This window comes from Scyliorhinus canicula, chromosome 13, assembly GCF_902713615.1.
Source record: "Scyliorhinus canicula chromosome 13, sScyCan1.1, whole genome shotgun sequence".
NCBI lineage: Eukaryota > Metazoa > Chordata > Chondrichthyes > Carcharhiniformes > Scyliorhinidae > Scyliorhinus > Scyliorhinus canicula.
Genome location: NC_052158.1, coordinates 86,590,185 through 86,610,752, shown reverse-complemented (window position 1 = coordinate 86,610,752; position 20,568 = coordinate 86,590,185). Strand labels below are relative to the sequence as shown.

At 41.3% G+C, this 20,568-nt stretch overlaps 1 protein-coding gene across 3 annotated transcripts in view; it reads left to right on the top strand.

Annotated features, from left to right (window-relative positions):
• LOC119976097 (SPRY domain-containing SOCS box protein 1-like) overlaps positions 1 to 20,568 on the top strand; it is a 247,738-nt gene that overhangs the window by 99,191 nt on the left and 127,979 nt on the right. The window contains exon 1 of one of the 3 annotated variants that reach the window (XM_038816253.1): positions 7,460 to 7,800. The exons of 1 other annotated variant lie outside the window; for it this stretch is intronic. The gene's annotated coding sequence lies outside the window, so the exon portion shown is untranslated. Of the gene's footprint in view, positions 1 to 7,459; positions 7,801 to 8,019; positions 8,168 to 20,568 lie in introns of those variants that run through there. One more of the 3 variants, XM_038816254.1, reaches the window with a different exon arrangement.

Sequence of the window (20,568 nt, the reverse complement as noted above, 5' to 3'; positions counted from 1 at the left end):
GAGTGAAAAAGGCAAGGTTTGGATCTTCCTTTGTCTCTCAGTATTTTGTGAGGGTTCTCTTGACAATCTGGATATGTCTTTTTAAACCTGTGTACCCTTGGGTAATGTATTGATGATGTTGGCCCCATACCGTTCAGCAAATTTCTTATTCTCTGGAGGTTAATTGGGTTCCACTGTCACTTATTCTTTGAAGAATCCCTTGCTCAACAAACGGAACTTGTACTGCTTAGATGATTGTTGTCACATTTGAAAATGTCACCTTTCAGATAGGAGAGCTTTGTGTATTTGTCTGCAACCATAAGATACCATTCTTGATTGTGAATAAATTGGCTCCCACAGTGCACCAAGGTCTGGATGGTCCTTCAGCAGTGATGATCTCCTCATTCTGCTGTATAATTCTGTACTTCTGGTATATATTGCATGTAGTCTCAATTCTTTCAATATCTTTGTTGATGCCTATCCAGTAAACAGTTGATCTGGCTCTGAGCTTGCACTACTCTATTTCCATGGGGTCTTCATGTATCTTCTAAAGGTGTTCTTTCTTTGTCACTTTGGGTGTGATTATTCTGGATCCGGCTAACAGAACATCATCTTCTAGATATGTCCTCTCTGATGGGCCAGCACTGCCGTATTGTTGGATGTACTTGCTGCACCTTGTGCCATCCCTGGGTTATTTGCTGTCGGAGCATCTGTATCTCATCATCTTTGCTGGTCTCATCTCTAATTTGGCTCAGTTTTTGTGGTGTTATTTTCACTTGGTAATGATCTTTATACCTAGATCTTTTTTTTCATGTTTCTTCTGTGCCAACTGCTGAGATAGGGCATCTGTTTGCATCACTTCTCTTCCTGGATGGTATTTCGGAATGAAATTGTAACTTCAAAGCCTCTGCTTTGAAGTTTGCTGGTGCTTTATACAGATTGTAGATCTGCTTCATGATGATCACTCTCCACTATGAATTTCTCACATAGGTACAAGATTGCCAAAAACTCCCTTTCTATTTTGGCATACCTCAGCTGATGGAATATCAGATGCAAATGCTATTGGTTTCCCATCTTGTACTGGAGCTGCTGCCAATCCTTTTGTAGAAGTATCTATTTGCACAGTGACACATTTCTTTCTCTTTTCACCTGACAGACTTGTCTCTTGGCAGACTGTGTTTGTTGAAACTGCTCTCTTGTGACAATGACCAATGGATGCAACTTCACCTTTAATTAGCTCTCACTGGTTATTGTGTATTCTGACAAATAAAGGATCAATTAAGGAAACATTTCAATTCATTTTTTGTTGTCTCTTGGAGCTTTGATCCCAGAGATGGCTGTGACATTTTCAGGGCTCGGGTTGACCCAGTCAGCTGTATACACAACTCTGAAGCACTGGCATTCTGTCACCTTCATAATGCATTTGTCTGCATTTAACATGATGCAAACTTTCCTGGTTCTCTCCATGACTTTGCATAGATGGTGTTCATGATCTTTTTCATCCGTACCACAGATCTGGATATCATCAACTATACCAATTGCTCCTTCGTATCCTTGGTATGTCTTATCTACTTTCTGCTGGAACACATCCTGGGTTACTTTAAGGTTAAAATGTAGATGCAGCAATTTGTACCGACCATAGAACGTGTTGAATGTTGTCAACCGAGAACGTTCCTCATTAAACTTTATGTTCAAGGAGCCATCTGTCATCAAACTCACTGAAAACTTGTGCTCCTGCATTTGCTGAAAACTTGTGCTCCTGCCAATGTCGGTGATTTCTTTCGGTGTTGGAAAGAATAGCGATTCCTCCTTTTTGCTTTGGATCTTTGGAATACATGCAAATTCTTAACTGTCCATTTGCCTTCGCTTGGACCACGATGAATTCACCCAATCTGTAGGGTCTGTGGCTCTGATGTTCACTATTTTTTCTTCCATCTCGAAGATCTCTTTCAAACTTTCATTTTAGTTCTATTGGTACTTTGCGTGAGGACAACAGTAATGTACCTCCTTAAACTATTCAACTCTCTCATCAAAACACTCGGGGCACATTTGTACCAGATCTTCCATGCTTCTGGTCAAGGAGTACTTTTTAATGGGTGTGCTACCTTCAATCCTCAGTGTCACCCTTCATCTTTAAGTTACTGAGCAAAGCTGCAGCTCTTCACAACTGCTTAACTGCAGGATAACAGGACAGTTTACTTCAGTGACTTGGAACATATAGTTAACATAGTTTCCTTTGAGTGTCTCTCTGATTTGGGTTGTTTCTAGCTGTTAGATCACAGTTCCCTCTTGCTTGGTTTGGGACCATGTCTCCTTGGGTAATCACTTTCAAATTTTCAGGAAAGATCCTCTGGTATAGACTGAGTGGAATGATGTCACTCTGTGCTCTATTATCAAGCTTCAGATTAATGGTTGTTTCTCACCCTCTTCCTGCTCTAAATAGTTTTGTGAATTTCTATTTTCTGGGAGCTACTGCATCAAGCTATTTCATGGGAGTTATGTGGTTCCTAGGTCTAGTGTGTTCTCAAATTAACTACCCCAAACTAACCTTCCAAGGTATGGATATTGTGGTTTATTTTCCTTCTCACTCGCCCTGTTGTTCTGTATCCGATAACTAATTTAATCTATCTTTTGTTTTGTTCTTCGCATCTTTTCCCAGTGATTTGACACTGCAAGCTGTGCAGTTTGATCCACGTGTGGAATTATAGCTTCTGTCCGTGAACTTGTGTGATCATCCACAGCACCTGCACATAATTTCTCTGTGTGATTCCTTTGTTTCTGTTTCACTGCATCAACCCTGCTGCCTTTCCCTTGATGTAACTGAGAGCTAGCCGTTTGGATAGTCAGGATCTTCACCTGCCTACTCGTGGCTTCATGTTTACAGCTGATCCTTTCCAATTAAATCTCTGTCTTTCAGGATTTGCAGAACCCCAAATCTGCTAATCTAGCAGTTTTTCATCTGTATCCTTAATTCATATTTTTCTGACTCCCATTTTTCAATCTTGTTTTGAAATTGTTAACAGGGGTCACCTGTTTCCCACCTCAGGCCTGAACTCGTATGGCCGGATCTGGTGTTTTGATTTTGGTTGGGGTTGTGTGCTTCGCTCAGCTTCCAGCCATTAAATAAATTCAACCTTCTCTCTTCTGCCCACAAAAGGATGCAGTTGACCCTTTCCTTTTCACTCGTGCCTTTTACAAATCTACTGAATGTTATTCCACACTCTTAAATGTCTCTGACAGCATTAGCCAGTTAATTGTGGGCTGTTGCTGTCAGTTCATTGCTGTGGCAGCCATTTCAATGTTGCACAATTCACTCCGTTACACTCACACTTTTCTTTCTCTCACTCTCTCTTTGGCACTGTTCGGGCTGATTTTTCAATCTCATAATAGTATTAAATCCGATTCAAAATTTTGGGCTTTTGCACTCAGTCACTAGCAGTAAAATATGCCACCCCAGATGTAGATTCTCACAAACATTTGTCCTATTTCTTTCAGAATAATGTAACAACTAGCATTTCCCGTACTAACCATCAGTGCATCCTCTTGAACTGTACGTTGTAATTCAGATTGTTGCATCATTCATTCTGAAATGATTCGGGTGTATCCTGCAAATTTTACAGACACCAGATCGGGACTTTGTCTTGTGGTCATGAACAAAAAACAATGTTGTCCTTCCAGTAATATGATTGGTGATTTTACAATTTGGAGCACTGAACCAAAAGGATCAAGGCTGCACTCGATTCTTAACTTATGAATCTTCTTTCAGTAGTGTATAGTGCAACTAAAACCCATTGGCCTCTAAATAAAAGAAGTGAGAAGCCACTTTTAAACCAAGCGAGATTGTAGTGTTTCACGACCAGCGGAAATAGCCTGTGAGACTGTATTTGTGACTCAAAGAGAAACAGGTCTTCAGCTTCTTGTGATTGTGAAGTGTTCAAAGCACATTGTGCAAACAAAGTGAAATGTTTTGCAGTATTGGTAATGCATAAAAGCAAAGTCTGTTTGACTGGTGTTAACCTTGTGTAATGAGATTAAAAGTCAATAATTATGAACCGTGAAAGGAGCTGTCACATACTCTGTGGAAGGCTGTGTAAACAAATAAAAACGTTGCTTGATAAAGCTCAATGATGCAAATTATCTGTTGTGTGTCATGAATGTGATCATTTGGGATTTTCCCTTTCTCCCTCTGCCCCCCCCCCCCCCCCCCCCCCCTCCATATTCCTCACAAAGGAAGTGTTTATCTCCTTCTGTTTGTCAGTTGTCCTATGACGAGCAAACAGCTGTGCATGTATGAATAATAGTACATAGTTAAATTCTGCAGTCTTATGTTGGGCATTACACTGTATAGTGTGGCATCAAAAGCTTGATTTTAATTTGCATGTTGGAAGCTCGATTATTGCCATCTAGCCGAGCTGCCTCCTAAGCCTCTTGCAAGCCAGCAGATGTGAAACTATTGGGCTTGGTGAATTGAAAAATAGAAAATATGGCCACCTCCAGCAACATTACAGAAGAGCACTCGAGTGCAATTTAACTGGGCATCAATTCTTAACTGCATTTATCTAACATACAATAGCTTCACATTTAAAAAAAATAAGAACAGGAGATGACTCAAACCAGTTCTGCCATTCAATGAGATGATGGCTGATCTTACCTTCAAATTGTTTCTCCAGATCTCTTGATTCGTCCTGTTCAAAAATCTATCCATACGGAGCATAAGCTTTCTGCAGGCCATCAGATTAAAACCACATGGCTTGCTGAACTGGCTTGTCAAAGTAGATATTGAGAGGTTGTTTTCCTTGCTGGAAAACCTAGAACTAATCTCAAAATACGGGATGACCATTCCGGACTGAGATAAAGAAATTTCTTCACTGAGGGTTATGAATCTTTGGAATTATCTACTCAAGATAGTTGTGGATATTGAGTTGCTGAGTATGTTCAAGATTAAGATTGTTTTATTTGCTCCCCGCCCACCACCACCATCCCCAGCCAGCCATAAATTCAGAAGAGTGGTCAACTACAGTGTCCCATTGTTCCTCTGAACAGCTGAGAATAGACTAGAGACCGTGGTCTGGATCTTCCGATGTCAACAAACAAAAGTTTAGACATTTGTCACTGTTGCATATCAGAACCCTGAGGATGTTCTGACTTGCACACGTGAGGTAGTTACTCAGGAATGTTAAATTTCCGAAGTGCGGAATTATCCTGTTTGGTAGGCTCAAACTCTCCTTGCTGTTGGAGACTTGGGCTTGGTGCCCTGCTTTTGCGCAGAGAATTTGGTGCATCTTCAAAGAGTTTACTTTACAGATAAATTGAATCATGTGCTTATTAAAGAAGTTTGGTTTGCATATTTTGTCTTGGCATCAAAAAATATCTGGTGTAATAATTTTCAAAAGTTTCTGAATTCGAGCATCGGTGTAGTTGACTTGAAGAATATTGAATTCATGATGGTTATCCATGTGCTATGTACATTGATTGGGATGACCAATAATCCACTTGGTGATACACTATTTGCTGTAGATTTTATATCTAACCTTTCACCCATATCCTGATTACCTTGTCTTAACCTTGCAGGTGCTTTGGCATCAACCCAAATGTTAGCTGTACACTGCAGTCAGTTTGGCTGATTTGTCCCTCCTCGTTCTTCCCAAATTGAACTTGATAAGTGGACCAACACAAAATTCATCATAAAATAAATATACATTAGCTGTATGGCAATAATATCTGAAGTGGTATAGATTCTAATGCTTAAAAATATTTGCATTTTAATGCTTAAAAATATTTGCATTTTAATATAATATTTGGACTATATATATATATATATATATATATATGAACATTGAACAATAATTGCTAGTCTGTCATGAGAATGTCACTTTAAGAAATGTTTGGCTGCTCATGTTACTGCAGTGATGTCAGAGTGTGGGTGGAGTTGAGCTTTGGCTCTGCATTTTAGTTTAACCTTGAGAAAAGCTTGGTTGTGTCTGTTTTTTTGGTTTTGTTTTCCGTGTTGGAGCTGAAGCCAGACAAAGCAGGTATACTGCTGTTCTCTCTGCCATGACAAAAACTATCTCTTGATCTTTTGGTGAATTCAGAATTATAAATGTTTTCAGTAGTGAATGTAAACCTGATGTGCTTCTGTTAAAAGGTGTTTCTTTTGTCTTCTGGATGTTGTTTGGGAAATTATTAAGGATTACTTAGTGTTGTATTCTTTGGGGTTGTATTTGAATTAATGGTTGCTAAGATGTTCACTGTTTTAAAAAGGTTAACTTGAGTTCATAGAATAAACATTGTTTTGCTTTAAAAAGTACTTTGCTATTTCTGCTGTAAAATATGAATTGGGTACTCTAAATTATTTTTAAAAAATGAAATCAAGTCAAAAAGATCCTCAGTATAGATTTGGTGCAATTAAGCAAAATAAACCCCTGTAGAGTGAGGCGGGTGCTCCCCATACCGCAATCTATAGAATTCTGTGGGTCCGGTGAACTCCATGATACACTTTGGGGTTCTCTAAACTCTGGCCCATAACAAGTGGAACATTCTAGTTTAAAACAGGGATTTATTTTGCATAATTGCACCAAATCTATACTGAGGATCTTTTTGACTTAATTTAATTTTGGTAAAATAATTTAAAGTACCCAATTCATATTTTCCAATTAAGGGACAATTCAGCATGTCCAATCCACCTACCTTCCACATCTTTTTGGGTTGTGGGGACAAAACCGATGCAAACGCGGGGAGAATGTGCAAACTCCATACGGACAGTGACCCAGAGCCAGGATCGAACCTGGGACCTCGGTGCCATGAGACTGCAGTGCTACTCACTGCGCCACCGTGCTGCCCTTGATTTCATTTTTAATAAATACTCATGGTTGTTTTATTCCACTTTCTATCTCATTAAATGTCCTTTTGTCTTTAAACTATTTAATAAAATTTATATTTAACTGCAGACAACTTAAAGGTTTTAAAGGCAAGAACATTTGTTTCAATTTCTAAAAGGCCTGCCTTAAAACCTGAAGTTGTAGGGTGTCCTCTTTTTAAAAAATGAACTTAATGCAAAATTTTGCATTTTGCAGCCATGGGGATGAGCCAGCTTATTTTGATTGGTCACCTATGTTCATTCTCAAACATATGTTTACCAAATTAATCAGAATGTTTTTGTTTCTGAATATAATACATTGATCCTTAGAATACATGGTGCACATTCTGCTCTCATTTTATTGTTTGCCATCTGTCCTGACGTCTGCTGACTGAGAGCACCACCCCTAATGTGCACTTCTGTAATTAGATGCCTGTGGCTCCTCTCAAAGTAGAAACAATGGGCGGCTTTTGTGCTGCACATCAATGTGGCCTCAAGGTGGCAATTCATACCCTTGCCAATCTGGCGTGTTGCAGACAGCCCCAGATGGCTTCCTGCAGTGGGGCTTTAGTGTTGCAAGATCTTTGTCCCAGCTTTAAGAACGCCATTTGGTCTCCATTTTAGTAATCAGTGTAGTGCACGTGTGGACTTCTATGAGCATATTGGTTTCCAGAGTGTGCATGACATAAAGAAAAATGTTCTGCCACCACTTTATTTTTAAGTCTGTCTGTGGACCTGGGCGGCAAGCCTCTCTGTGGTGTTTGGAGAAAGGGGCGTCACCATCTGTTCTTCATTCCCAGATCAGTGGATTAGTAGCCCTGTGTGATGAGATCAGCTAGATCAGCTTTCACGACAGGGCACTGCACTCGCTTCATCTGGAGACTTCTCCTTCTGGGCTGTCGTTCCCTCTCTAACTGAAAGCAAGGCTTTTAAACACATCAAGGCTCCTTCTACTGTGATGGAAGGTACAGGCTTAATCAAAAGTGATCTGTGACATATACCTTAATGGCTATGTTCAGCTTGCAAGATTTTTTTTTCACTAGTCTGTCTGTATCTGCCTGCTTGGCTTCACGCTGAGCAAGGAAGTACTTATGTCCTGTGTTTGCTGCTGATTACTGCACAGATGTGCGCTTCCCACAGCAAGTTAAGTTGGTTCAGAATTCTCTCTCACTCTCTCTTAGGTTTCTCTGAAATGGTTTTCCTGATTAAATGTGTGAGTGCATGCTCCTAGCTAGCAATTTTTTTCTAAGCTTTGCTGACAAAGACAGTATGTTAACGAGTTGACAGGCTGTATGCGCATCTAATTTGGTTTGAAAGTAACTGACTGATATGGTGAGTATTTATTTTATGCCAATGTTATCTCCTCAAAAGCGAACCTTTGTCGCTCTCCTGTTGTCTTAGAAATGTGGGTTCATTTGAGCAGTTATTGAAAGTAAACTGTAATGACTTTTGTCTTTTTTATCAAGAATCCTAGTGAATGCCAAAAGGTGAAGCAAGCTGTGGGACAAACCAACATAGTCCTGCAAGACACTGTTGTCAAAGATTCATGTTTCAACATTTGTCTTTGTTAAAACGAATTTGGCAAGATTTGTTTTGTTATCTCTAGCTCTTGAAGGGTATGCCAATAACAAATGTTTGATATATGACTGGTGCAGCAATGTTTGTGCGCAGAAAGGAAGAACTGTTTGTATCTCCACTATTTGATCTACAATGATTGCCAGGGCTTCATTAGATGTTAAAAAGGCAGAAATGTAACTTCACGCAAGTATTTGTGGTAAAACTGGGCGTTATGTCTGGAACTGATTCAAAGCCTATATGATAAAATGTATTTTTAAATTCCCTCTAAATATAAAGAACAAAATGCTTTGGCTGAAAGATGCGGGTTTCTTGCCAAGAAGACCAGGTTCTAGAGGGGAAAAGAATTGGCTGCTGCAGTGTTGGCTGATGCTGTGCTGGACCGGATGATGTTTCTGGGGGGTGGCGAAAGAGATATCCAAATCATCTCTATAGTTGACATATTTAGCTGCTGTAAAAACAGCATGCATTCAATCACGTGAGAAAAAACAAGCCGCTTCTGCAAGCACAGTTAAGAGTACCTGAAAATGAATGCTTCTTAGGGTTCCTTGAGTTTAGTTGACTGGGCAGCACGGTAGCACAGTGGTTAGCACTGTCGCTTCACAGCTCCAGGGTCCTAGGTTCGATTCCCAGCTTGGGTCACTGATTGTGTGGAGTCTGCACGTTCTCCCTGTGCCTGTGTCGGCTTCCTCCGGGTGCCCCAGTTTCCTCCCGCAAGCCCTGAAAGACGTGCTGTTAGGTAATTTGGGCATTCTGAATTCTCCCCCCGTGTACCCGAACAGGCGCCGGAATGTGGCGACTAGAGGATTTTCACAGTAACTTCGTTGCAGCGTAAATGTAAGCCTACTTGTGACAATACAAATTATTATGATTTTGACGGGTAGGCTGTGGGCCTGATTCTCGTTTTCACTGGATTTGCTTGTCTCAGGAAGTGATGCGTGTTCCAGTTTAGCTTCGGCAACTTTATGGTTTAGAGGGGAAAATCTGCCAGATGTCTTGCTCCTTACTGATATTGGATGAAAGTAGAATTTATTAAGGCTGAGAACGTCTCATTTTGTTTTCGCACAAGGAAGTGTCGCAGCCGACATATAATGGTTAATTCTTGGCTTGTGTTAATTTCCATATATCTTGGATTACTGACACCAACATGTCATTGGATTGGATTGGATTGGATTTGTTTATTGTTGTGTGTACAGAGGTACAGTGAAAAGTATTTTTCTGCAAGCAGCTCAACAGATCATTCAGTACATGGAAGAAAAGGGAATTAAACAAAATTCAAGAGAATACATAATAGGACAAAACAAGATATACAATGTAACTACATAAGCATTGGCATTGGTTGAAGCATACAGGGTGTAGTAATCTAATGTAGAAGTTTGCATCAATGAGCCAGCAGTAAAGGAAGATGATTTGGTCTTTGCTGGAAATGATTGGCAATCTGGAACAGGAAATGCTGGAGGCTATTTAAATTATGCTACGATTGGAATTGCTAAAGAATGAAATGAATCACCTGGCTGAGAGATATCATGGGTAACTGAAGCACTTGGAATCATAAAACAAGCAATCCGCATCATCAGAAGAGTTATTAAGGAAACAAATCTTTTTTGTTGATTTTACTGCTCTTCAGAACCAATAGATTCCTTTGAATCATTCACAGTCTGGTCAACCGAATCGCTCTTGCTGATGTGATCTAAATCCATTTCGAACAGAATGCCATTCCTAAATTTCTTAAGACTGATTGCAGTAAAATTGTGAGCTTGTTTGTGTTAACTTTATGTTTAGTATCAATCTTCTAAAGTGCTGACATTTGTGAAAGAGCTAAATGCATGTTCTGAAGTTAGGGTTGCAAACCCTCCCAGAATGGTCAGGAGTCTCCTGGAGTCGGCACCAATTTTCTTCCGATGGCTATTGAAAGCAATCCAGGAGATTTTCAAATGTTATTTAAGCAAAAAATAATTAATATGCACAATCATTCATACACAGACTCAGATGCTCATAATTGATTGTAAAACGGTGATCTGATCATGTACTTACAGTGTGATGACAAGAAATGTAAACTGTTACTGATGCAGGTCACGTACTGGTGCTGCACTTCTAAATTGCCTGTTTTCGCCCATCAATAACCTTAAAGGCTAAGTTCTCGCGTGTAGTGCAGGGAAGCATATAAGAGTAATGGAATGGGGACTGTCATTTCTCTGGGTGCTGTTTTGCTCGATAGGAGGCTCTGGAGGCATGGGGGCAACGAGGATTCAGCACTTTAAAGAGCCACCACTTGATAACGGTTCCAGCAGGAGCTCAGACAGTGCTTGAGCATACCAATTCTAAATGAGCAGAGTAGATGAACAAAAGTACTTTGCGTTTATGTGCATCAAAGAAACCTATCCCCTCCTACGAGTGTCTGCGGCTTTTTACTTTGTCCCTCGGGATGGGATCACCTTGTGCCATGCCACCAGGATTCCATGGCGTCACTTCTGGCATCTCCTGGAATATGTCCAGCCAAATTGGGCAACCCTATCTGAAGAGGCCCCTTTCCAAAAGTCTGCAGAAAATTGTTTTTTTTAATGTTCCATTTAAGAATTTGAAAAGATTGCTCAATAATACTGTTGTCAAACACCTTCACTTGTCGATGTCCTGGTCAAATTTTGTTTTTCTCCTGCTGTGTGCACGATTTCGTTTTACAAAAATGTTTAATTTTTTTCATGGTAATGCTACGTTTCTTTCAAAACTTCCGTTGATTTGTCCAATACGGAGCTTTCTGTTTTACTGCATTGCAGACCTATCTTGAAAGTAATTTATATTTGTATGCATTTTTTAAAAAAAGATCACAAATATGTTAAAGTTAGGAATATTTTAGGAAATCCTGTCAGATGTGAAATATTACAGCAATGCTATTTGGCCAGGTTGATATTTTTTTCTTGCTGATCATTGGCAGAGTTACTACAGTAAACAGCAAAGCCGCCTTCAGATGTAAAAGAAAAGGAATTTTTATGCAACAGCTGCATCTGGAATCACAGAGCTGTGATGTTAATTTGTCAATAATTGTTATTGGAATTGCAAAATGGATTTTTTAAAGCAAAATGTGTCTAAGTAACTTGATTTAAGTTCTTAATTGAAATAATGGTGTATATAAATGGATTTACCATGTGATAGACTTGTTAGCAAAACATGAACCCGTGGGATTAAAGTGGTATTGGTAATGTGGCTGCAAGATTGTCTACAAGGAACCATAGTTTTATGGTGATCAATACCTTATCAGACTTGAGGGAGGTATACATTTGTGTCCCCCTTATGGCCCAATATTAGGAGCATTGCTCTTGATGTATTTTAACGCCAGTTCTTGGTATAAGGGGGGATAATTTCAAAGTTTACAGAGGACACACAATTTGAAAATGTAATAAACCATGAGGAAGATAGTAAATTTTAGGAAGACGTAGACAGATAAAATTACATTCGAGCTTTTGTGTTAACGAAGCTGGAACGTTAAATCCCTTTCGAATCAGCAAAATCATTGAGTGTAATTAATTTGTGACTGGGATAGCCAATGGAGCCTCAAGGGGCAAGTATTGGTTATGCAGGCGTTAAAAGATGAGGAGAAAATCCCCCTCTACATGAGGCTGGAGGCTACAAAATAAGCAGCATTTAATCTCTCTCTCCTGCAAATCCCAGCCAGAATCAAGAGATTGGGTAGCTCTGCCATCGATCACAGCTGGAGACTCCACTGCTGTAAGTGATTGGGACTGATTCAACACACACAATTTATATCTTAAGTATCATCTAAGTCCTGCTCCACCTTCAGCTCGCTGGCTGACACACTACATTAATTTAAATCATGCTATATAGAGTCTAATGCATTTTTAACTTTTTCCTCCTTGCAGAAGAGAACCAGAAAATGAGCAAGTGTTGCAGATATATTGAGGGCAATTCTCCACCCACAGGACATCCCGCTATCACAGAGAAGAGAGGTAGAGCCCTTAAATGGGGCGCACACCAGGTGCTGAACAGCTCTGGAGTGACAGCATGCAAATATGCTCAGCCCGTTTCAAGCTGGAGTCTCCTGGCACCCAGGGCACTCTGCCCTGCCAGCGCAGAGTGAGGCTGGCGGGAATCACAACTAGCCTCCATCAACTGAGACTACTCCGATGGCCATTGGAGCCCCCGGGTGGTCTGGACAGGGCAGTGCCCTGCCAACTTGGCACCCTGGCAGTCCCAACCTGGCACTGCCAGGGTGCCAAGGAGTGGATCCTAGATGGGGGCTTTGAAAGGTGTGGATTGAGGGGGAGCGCATGAAAGTGGAGGGATGACTGAGGGGGGCATTTGGCAACACAATAGCAGGGTATGTCTCACCTGGGGGGTTGGGGGCACTAGTGCTGATGATTTGGTAAGAGGGGGGCCCGATGCCAGCTAGATGTGGGCAAGGTCTGAACGGAGACCCTATGGAAATGCCCCGTTTCCAGTGCTGCTTTTGTGGCGGTGGGGGGCCTGCACTCTCACTTTGATATTGGTGAGTCCTTTAAAAATGTCACCCAATTTGTGCGGCCGCTTGCTAGCATCTCCGGGTCCCACGCATCATGTTTTTGGCGGGTTTCACCCAGGCTCCAAAAAATAACTTAAGCATGGGAGAATTGTGACAGGAGTTGCACCAGAACAGCCGGCATGATTCGTACTGGTTTTTCTACCCAAAATGACACTTGATTATTTTTTGGGAGAATTCCAACCATTGTTTCCGCTGCAGCAGGGCCAACATGAGGCTTTAGTTCTTTGTTGGTAAGCTCATTTGTGCAGGATTTATGTAATCGTGTTAATGCGCACCTGAGAATCTCTACACAATAATGAACTTCATCTCCACCCCAAGCTAATTCAGTTTGAGAAACAGTTTGGGGGGGAATTTTCTGGGTCTGTTAGCCCGAGCCGGAATTCCTGCAGGCCCGATGTATTGGGCATGAGGCCGAAAATGGGATTCATGCCAGGGATCAAACCTATTCCGAGTCTCCCGGTCTGCACCCCTGACGAGATCAGGTTTCACCCAGAAATGACACAAACCTGATCAGACCTCCTTGGCATCCATTTCAATCTCATTTGTGAGATTGAAGTGGAATGCTGTGATCTCCTGCCCCCTCATCTGGACACCCATGGGCATGATTCAGTACTGGCCCCTAAAACTGGGGACCAGGTGACAGGGGCACCGAAGTGTAGCAAGGGGGTGAGTACCCTCTCTACACTTGCCTACAGTGTGCCGAAGTGGGGGTCCTTAAGGGTGCTTGGGGATTGGGGGGGGGGGAGAGGCTCAGGTTGGGGGTCTTTCAAGGGATGGGGATCATTTGCTAAGTCTTCCTTCTGTTGCCTTAAAAACCTGTTGCCTTAAGGTCCCAGGTTCGATCCTGGCTCTGCGTCACTGTCCGTGTGGAGTTTGCACACTTCCCGTGTTTGCGTGGGTCTCGCCCCCACAACCCAAAGATGTGCAGATAGGTGGATTGGCCACGCTAAATTGTCCCTTAATTGGAAAAAAGAATTGGGTACTCTAAATTTATGAAAAGAAAAGTGTTGGAAGCCTTTGAAGCTATTTTTTCACATTCAGTTTCATTCACTTTCAACTCTTTCAAGCATCTGGATTCTCATGGCACTCATCTCCCTTGTATCCAAAGAAAAATACGAATTGTAGATGGATTGAGCTCTGGAATGTGCTGATCCATCCAGTGTATCACACATTGTTTCCCACCAGAAATTACTCTTTCAAATTTTCTGGGTGAATTGCGGCATTTTTGTTTCTGTGCTCGGGCTGTGACCAAAGTTCTGCGAGTTCAATGGATGTGCTCAAATGTCTATGCCCACATTTCCATGATTTATTTGCATCGTTTGGCTTGTCTGGCCACAATTTTCTGGCCATTTTCGGCAGCAGGAGTTTCCAGTCTCCACCAATGGCACAACCTGGGGATGTGGCTGCATATAACGGGAAACGCCAGCGGGGTCAGAAAATCCCACTTGTCGGCCAATGGCGGACTGTCTCTGCCACCGCGAAACACGCTGCCCTATGTGTGTAATTGGACTCAAATCAGGAGATAATTCCAAGCTGACCTATTACCACAATGACTACAAGGCAAGATTCATTTAGATTTGGATTATGACAAATTGTTTGGCATGGTGGCATAGTGGTTAGCACTGTTGCTTCACAGCGCCAGGGGCCCGGGTTCGATTCCAACCTTGGATGACTGTGTGAAGTTTCCACATTCTCATGTCTGCATGGGTTTCCTCCAGATGTTCCATTTTCCCCCCCTCAGTCCAAAGGTGTGCAGGTTAGGTGGATTGGCCATGATCAATGCGTGGGGACAGGGCGGAGGAGTGGACCTAGATAGAGGGTCTTTTGGAGGGTCAGTGCTGAGTTCAGACTTGATGGGTCAAATGGCCTCCCTCTGCACTGTCTGGATTCTATGAACTACATAATTTATACCATTTTAAAAGACTGGTGCGCACAACCTATCCGAAGCTTGGAGGATGAAAACAAATTGTGGCTTTAAAATATGTCTTGGGCCAGAGCCTCAAAAGTTTTGAATTTTCAAAATGTATAGTTTTAAATTGTAATACTTGCAGACTAATCATGGCTAATATGATCCAAATCATATTGTAATGGCACAAGTTCAGGGTTATTTACTAGATTAGGGCAAGCGTTTGGAGCTCTTGAAAGATAACGCCCCGAACAGGTGCCGGAATGTGGCGACTAGGAACTTTTCACAGTAACTTCATTTGAAGCCTACTCGTGACAATAAGCAATTTTCATTTTTTTTCATAACTGGAAATAAATTTCCATTTTCAATACAATGACAGTTGGGGGTCGCATGATGGGGAGAAAGGTAGGGGTGAGAAAAGTACAAGTGGAAATCAGAAACTTTGGGAATTAAAAATATGAATGGAAAGCTACCTAAACCATTCTACACTAAGGATCAGCCAGCAGGGGGAAAGCATTGACTAAATTGTCAGGGTTGCTGTTTCGCTCTTGCCATGAATTCTTCCCATGATGTGGCGATGCCGGCGTTTGACTGGGGTGAGCACAGTAAGAAGTCTTACAACACCAGGTTATAGCCCAACAGGTTTGTTTCAAACACGAGCTTTCGGACAATGCTTGGAATGCGAGCATTTGCGGGTAATCATATGGAATTCTTCCACATGAGATATGTATGGATACATCAAATAAGCCAGATCCGGGCAGCATGGTGGTGCAGTGGGTTAGCCCTGCTGCCTCATGGCGCCAAGATCCCAGGTTCGATCCCGGCCCTGGGTCACTGTCCATGTGGAGTTTGCACATTCTCCCCGTGTTTGCGTGGGTTTCACCCCACAACCCAAAGATGTGCAGGCTAGGTGGATTGGCCACGCTAAATTGCCCCTTAATTGGAAAAAATTAATTGGGTACTCTAAAATTATTATTTTTTTAATTAAAATTTTTTTTTTTTAAATAAGTCCGATCCTTTTGGTATGGAAATGCAATTTGTACTGTTCAGAAAGATAGAGGAAAGGCATACTCATCTACTTGATTGTCATTCCTGCCAACGGTGCCAGCTCATTGAGTGATGAATCTGAGGAAAATATCTTGGAGGTCATTTTGAAATAAATTGCGGAAGCAACGAGAACAAAAAATCCAATTTAATTAATTATTCATGAAATATATGAAATTTACCCAGTTTAAATCGCCCAAGTTGGAACTATTTTGAAAGCGCAACTTTTAAGTGCTTCCTTACAGTGTGTAAGCAATTTTTATAAAGAAAAGTAGCATCTTTTGGCAACCTTGGCTGATTAGCGCACTCAGCACAAATTCAAGTCCCATCTCGGAACTTGAGCACATAAATTGGGCTGGTGCTTCAACGCATTACTGAGCAAAGCATTGTTAGAAGGCCTATCGTTAGATGAAATGTGAAATGAAGTGCCGACATGATCGCTTAATGGATTTAATGTGGCCCAGTTGTACATTGCAAAGGTGACACCTTTATCTGTATGGAACTGTATTTACAAGAATTTTAGGCGATGCTTCACAATGTCTGTTCCATGCTCGCACCTCTTACTTCCAGCTCTTTCTACAGCTTATTTACTTTTCCTCGGGCCCACAGCTAGGTTCAACCAATCAAGCACAGTGAGCAGACTCACATGTTCAAACACAGGAATTGAACGCTATAAAAGGCACTATTTAAATCCGTGTTCAGGCCAACATTTATCCCTACACTAACATCACTAAAATTGTAACTGCTGTTTGTGCAAATTACCTTTTTGCAAATTAATACTGCTGCATTTTCTTCCATTACTTCTGACTTACTTCATCAGTTGCAAAGCATTTTGGATTATCCTGAGTTCTTTATCAAAGCAAGAGAGATTTTTATAAAAGCAAGTTAAGTCTTTCTATTTTACTGGAAACTAAGATATGTTTTGATATTTGGACGTGGTTTATTTACTCTGACACTCAGTAAATGAATGCAATTCACTCTGTAATTTTAAATTATGTGGACTCTGAAAGATTCCCAGATTTGATCCATTGTAAATGAGTGCCTTTTATACTGATCTTTAGTTTCCAGCCTCCAGGCCCCTCTCAACCAATATCCACATGAAGGCAAATACCTCATCAACAAATAGTTGAGCTAATTGAACTTGGCTGGGGTAGGATTGGTTAGGATTACCGTTCCTGATTACTCTTTCATCCTGAGTTGTAAAGGGTAGAGGTGAGAATGGGATGAAGTTCAGCTGTCCTTTATCTTTGCCTGGCAGCCAACATCCCAGTCAAAAACAATGCAACAGCTGACAGAACACTCCTCACCCTGGCTCAGACATGAATAAATGTCCTTTTGCAACCTCAATCTAACCGTTTGTCAATGCCCCCCCCCCCCCCCCCCCCCCCCGTTTACCCTAGGTGTGTGTACTTTTCCACTTGCCCTTGAAGCAATTTGAATATGAGTACTTGCTAAAAGTTTTAAAAGACTAAGCTGAACTTACTTAGCTTGTACTAAATATTTTATATTGTAAAATTTTCTTTCTGTCTGCAATTCTGAAATCCCCATATCCCCCCCCCCCCTTTTTTAAATAAAATGTATATTTTGGGAACTGAATATAATGCCACTTCTCAAATGGTAATATGTGCTCACAACTAAGATGCTTGCTTGTCAAAGTAAGATACCCCTACAATTTAATTGCAAACAAGAACCCATGCAGATCTGAAAGTCTGTGTAATGGCAGAATGGGGTTTCATTAGAAATGGGAATCAACAATGGGGGTGCTTGAGCAGCTCAACTGGTGTAAATGGAGCATGGTGAATTAAAGGCCAAAGGCTAGGCATTTGTGGGGCTTGAAAGTACAGTTGTGAATTTCTTGGGGGAAATGGACATTTCCATTAATGCGTATAATCTTTAAATGCAAGATAACTATTTGTTGGTGAGATATTTGGCTCAATCAAGTCAAAAGTTTTTTTAAAAAGAACATTCAATTCACACTTGGTTTATAACACATTTTCTAACATAATGGATTTCTGATCAAAGACATGCAGCCTTTGTTCCACAGCAGGTGATGCTAACTTGTCAATTCTGCAGCAGGAGAATTACTGGTTCCATGCTGAGGCAGTAATTTGTTATTGCTTTTAAAGTGATGGGTAAAACGGTAACCAGGATGGCATTGGCATGATTTTCTCCAATTTATGTTCTTGAAATAGTTTATGTTTATTGCTATTCTCCAGTGATTTGAAACGTCTAGTGCCGAGTCTTCTAACACCCTGATCTTTTATCACTTTTGCCATTCATGGGAAGAAAAGCAATTTTAAAAATTTGTTCATGAGCTGTGAACATCACTGGCTAGGCTTTGTGCTGTGCTTCTTGAGTGTTCCTGGAGCTGCATTCAAGCGTTTGGGCCGTATGTTAATTTTATGTCTAGTACCTCACCATTTGTATTAAACTTCATGTGGCATTCACATGTCAAGTCATGGTGAGGATATCCCTACGAGCCTGTCGCAGAATCTCTTCTGAGTGGTATACTTGCACACCACTAATTCCAAAAGAAAAGTTCCCAGTTGACAAAATTCAGGATTTTGCCTTCATGTGGATATTGGTTGTGGAAGGCCTGGGGGCTGGTAACTAAAGATCAGTAGAAAAGGCACTCTCAGTTATAATCATCTGTGAATTTGTCTAGTTTGCATTGAGCTTTTTAAATCACTCAATAATACAAACTGGAATCTGCAGAGACCAAAACTAATCCCTGATGGACTCTATTCAGCACTTTTCACCGCCCCTTCATTAAACAATTCCTTCAATCAATATCACTGTTTTCTGCCCCTTAGTGGATCCTATTCTTTCCCTTTCAATTTGAATCTGATTTGGTTTCAAGTTTAAATAGCCTTTCATTTCAGATGCTTTTTAGAACACCTGTTCCATCGCACCTTTTGGACTTTCTTCAACAACTTGACCTGTTGTTTTCTTAAAAACTCTGGTAGTTCATTGTGGTGGTTTGATTAGCAAGTAGCTTCATAAGAACATAAGAACAAAAGAACTAGGAGCAGGAGTAGGCCATCTGGCCCCTCGGGCCTGCTCCGCCATTTAATGAGATCATGGCTGATCTTTTGTGGACTCAGCTCCACTTTCCGGTCCGAACACCATAACCCTTTAATCCCTTTATTCTTCAAAAACCTATCTATCTCTATCTTAAAAACATTTAATGAAGAAGCCTCAACTGCTTCACTGGGCAAGGAATTCCATAGATTCATAACACTTTGGGTGAAGAAGTTACTCCCAAACTTAGTCTGAAATGTACTTCCCCTTATTTTGAGGCTATGCCCCCTAGTTCTGCTTTCACCCGCCAGTGGAAACAATCTGCCCGCATCTATCCTATCCATTCCCTTCATAATTTTTTTATGTTTCTATAAGATCCCCCCTCATCCTTCTAAATTCCAACGAGTACAGTCCAAGTCTACTCGACCTCTCCTCGTAATCCAGCCCCTTCAGTTCTGGGATTAACCCAGTGAATCTCCTCTGAACACCCTCCAGCGCCAGTACGTAAGGAGACCAAAACTGAACACACTACTCCAGGTGTGGCCTCACTAACACTTTTTATACAATTGCAGCATAACCTCCCTAGTCTTAAACTCCATCCCTCTAGCAATGAAGGACAAAATTCCATTTGCCTTCTTAGTCACTTGTTGCACCTGTAAACCAACTTTTTGCGACTCATGCACTAGCACACCCAGGCCTCTCTGCACAGCAGCATGTTTTAATATTTTATCATTTAAATAATCCCTTTTACTGTTATTCCTACCAAAATGGATAACCTCACATATGTCAACATTGTATTCCATCTGCCAGACCCTAGCCCATTCACTTAACCTATCCAAATCCCTCTGCAGACTTCCGGTATCCTCTGCATTTTTTGCATTCCCTCTCATCTTGGACACATTGCACTTGGTCCCCAACTCCAAATTATCGATGTAAATTGTGAACAATTGTGGGCCCAACACTGATCCATGAGGGACACCACTAGCTACTGATTGCCAACCAGAGAAACACCCATTAATCCCCACTCTTTGCTTTCTATTAATTAACCAATCCTCTATCCATGCTACTACTTTACCCTTAATGCCATGCATCTTTATCTTATGCAGCAACCTTTTATGTGGCACCATGTCTAAGGCTTTCTGGAAATCCAGATATACCACATCCATTGGCTCCCCATTATGAAATGAAATGAAATGAAAATCGCTTATTGTCACGAGTAGGCTTCAAATGAAGTTACTGTGAAAAGCCCCTAGTCGCCACATTCCGGCGCCTGTCCGGGGAGGCTGGTACGGGAATCGAACCGTGCTGCTGGCCTGCTTGGTAAGCCAGCGATTTAGCTGAGTGAGCTAAACCAGCCCCTAATTATCTACCGCACTGGTAATGTCCTCAAAAAATTCCACTAAATTAGTTAGGCACAACCTGCCCTTTATGAACCCATGCTGTGTCTGCCCAATGGGACAATTTCCATCCAGATGCCTCGCTATTTCTTCCTTGATAGATTTCAGCATCTTCCCTACTACCGAAGTTAAGCTCACTGGTCTATAATTACCCGCTCTCTGCCTACCTCCTTTTTTTAAACAGTGGTGTCACGTTTGCTAATTTCCAATCCGCCGGGACCACCCCAGAGTCTAGTGAATTTTGGTAAATTATCAC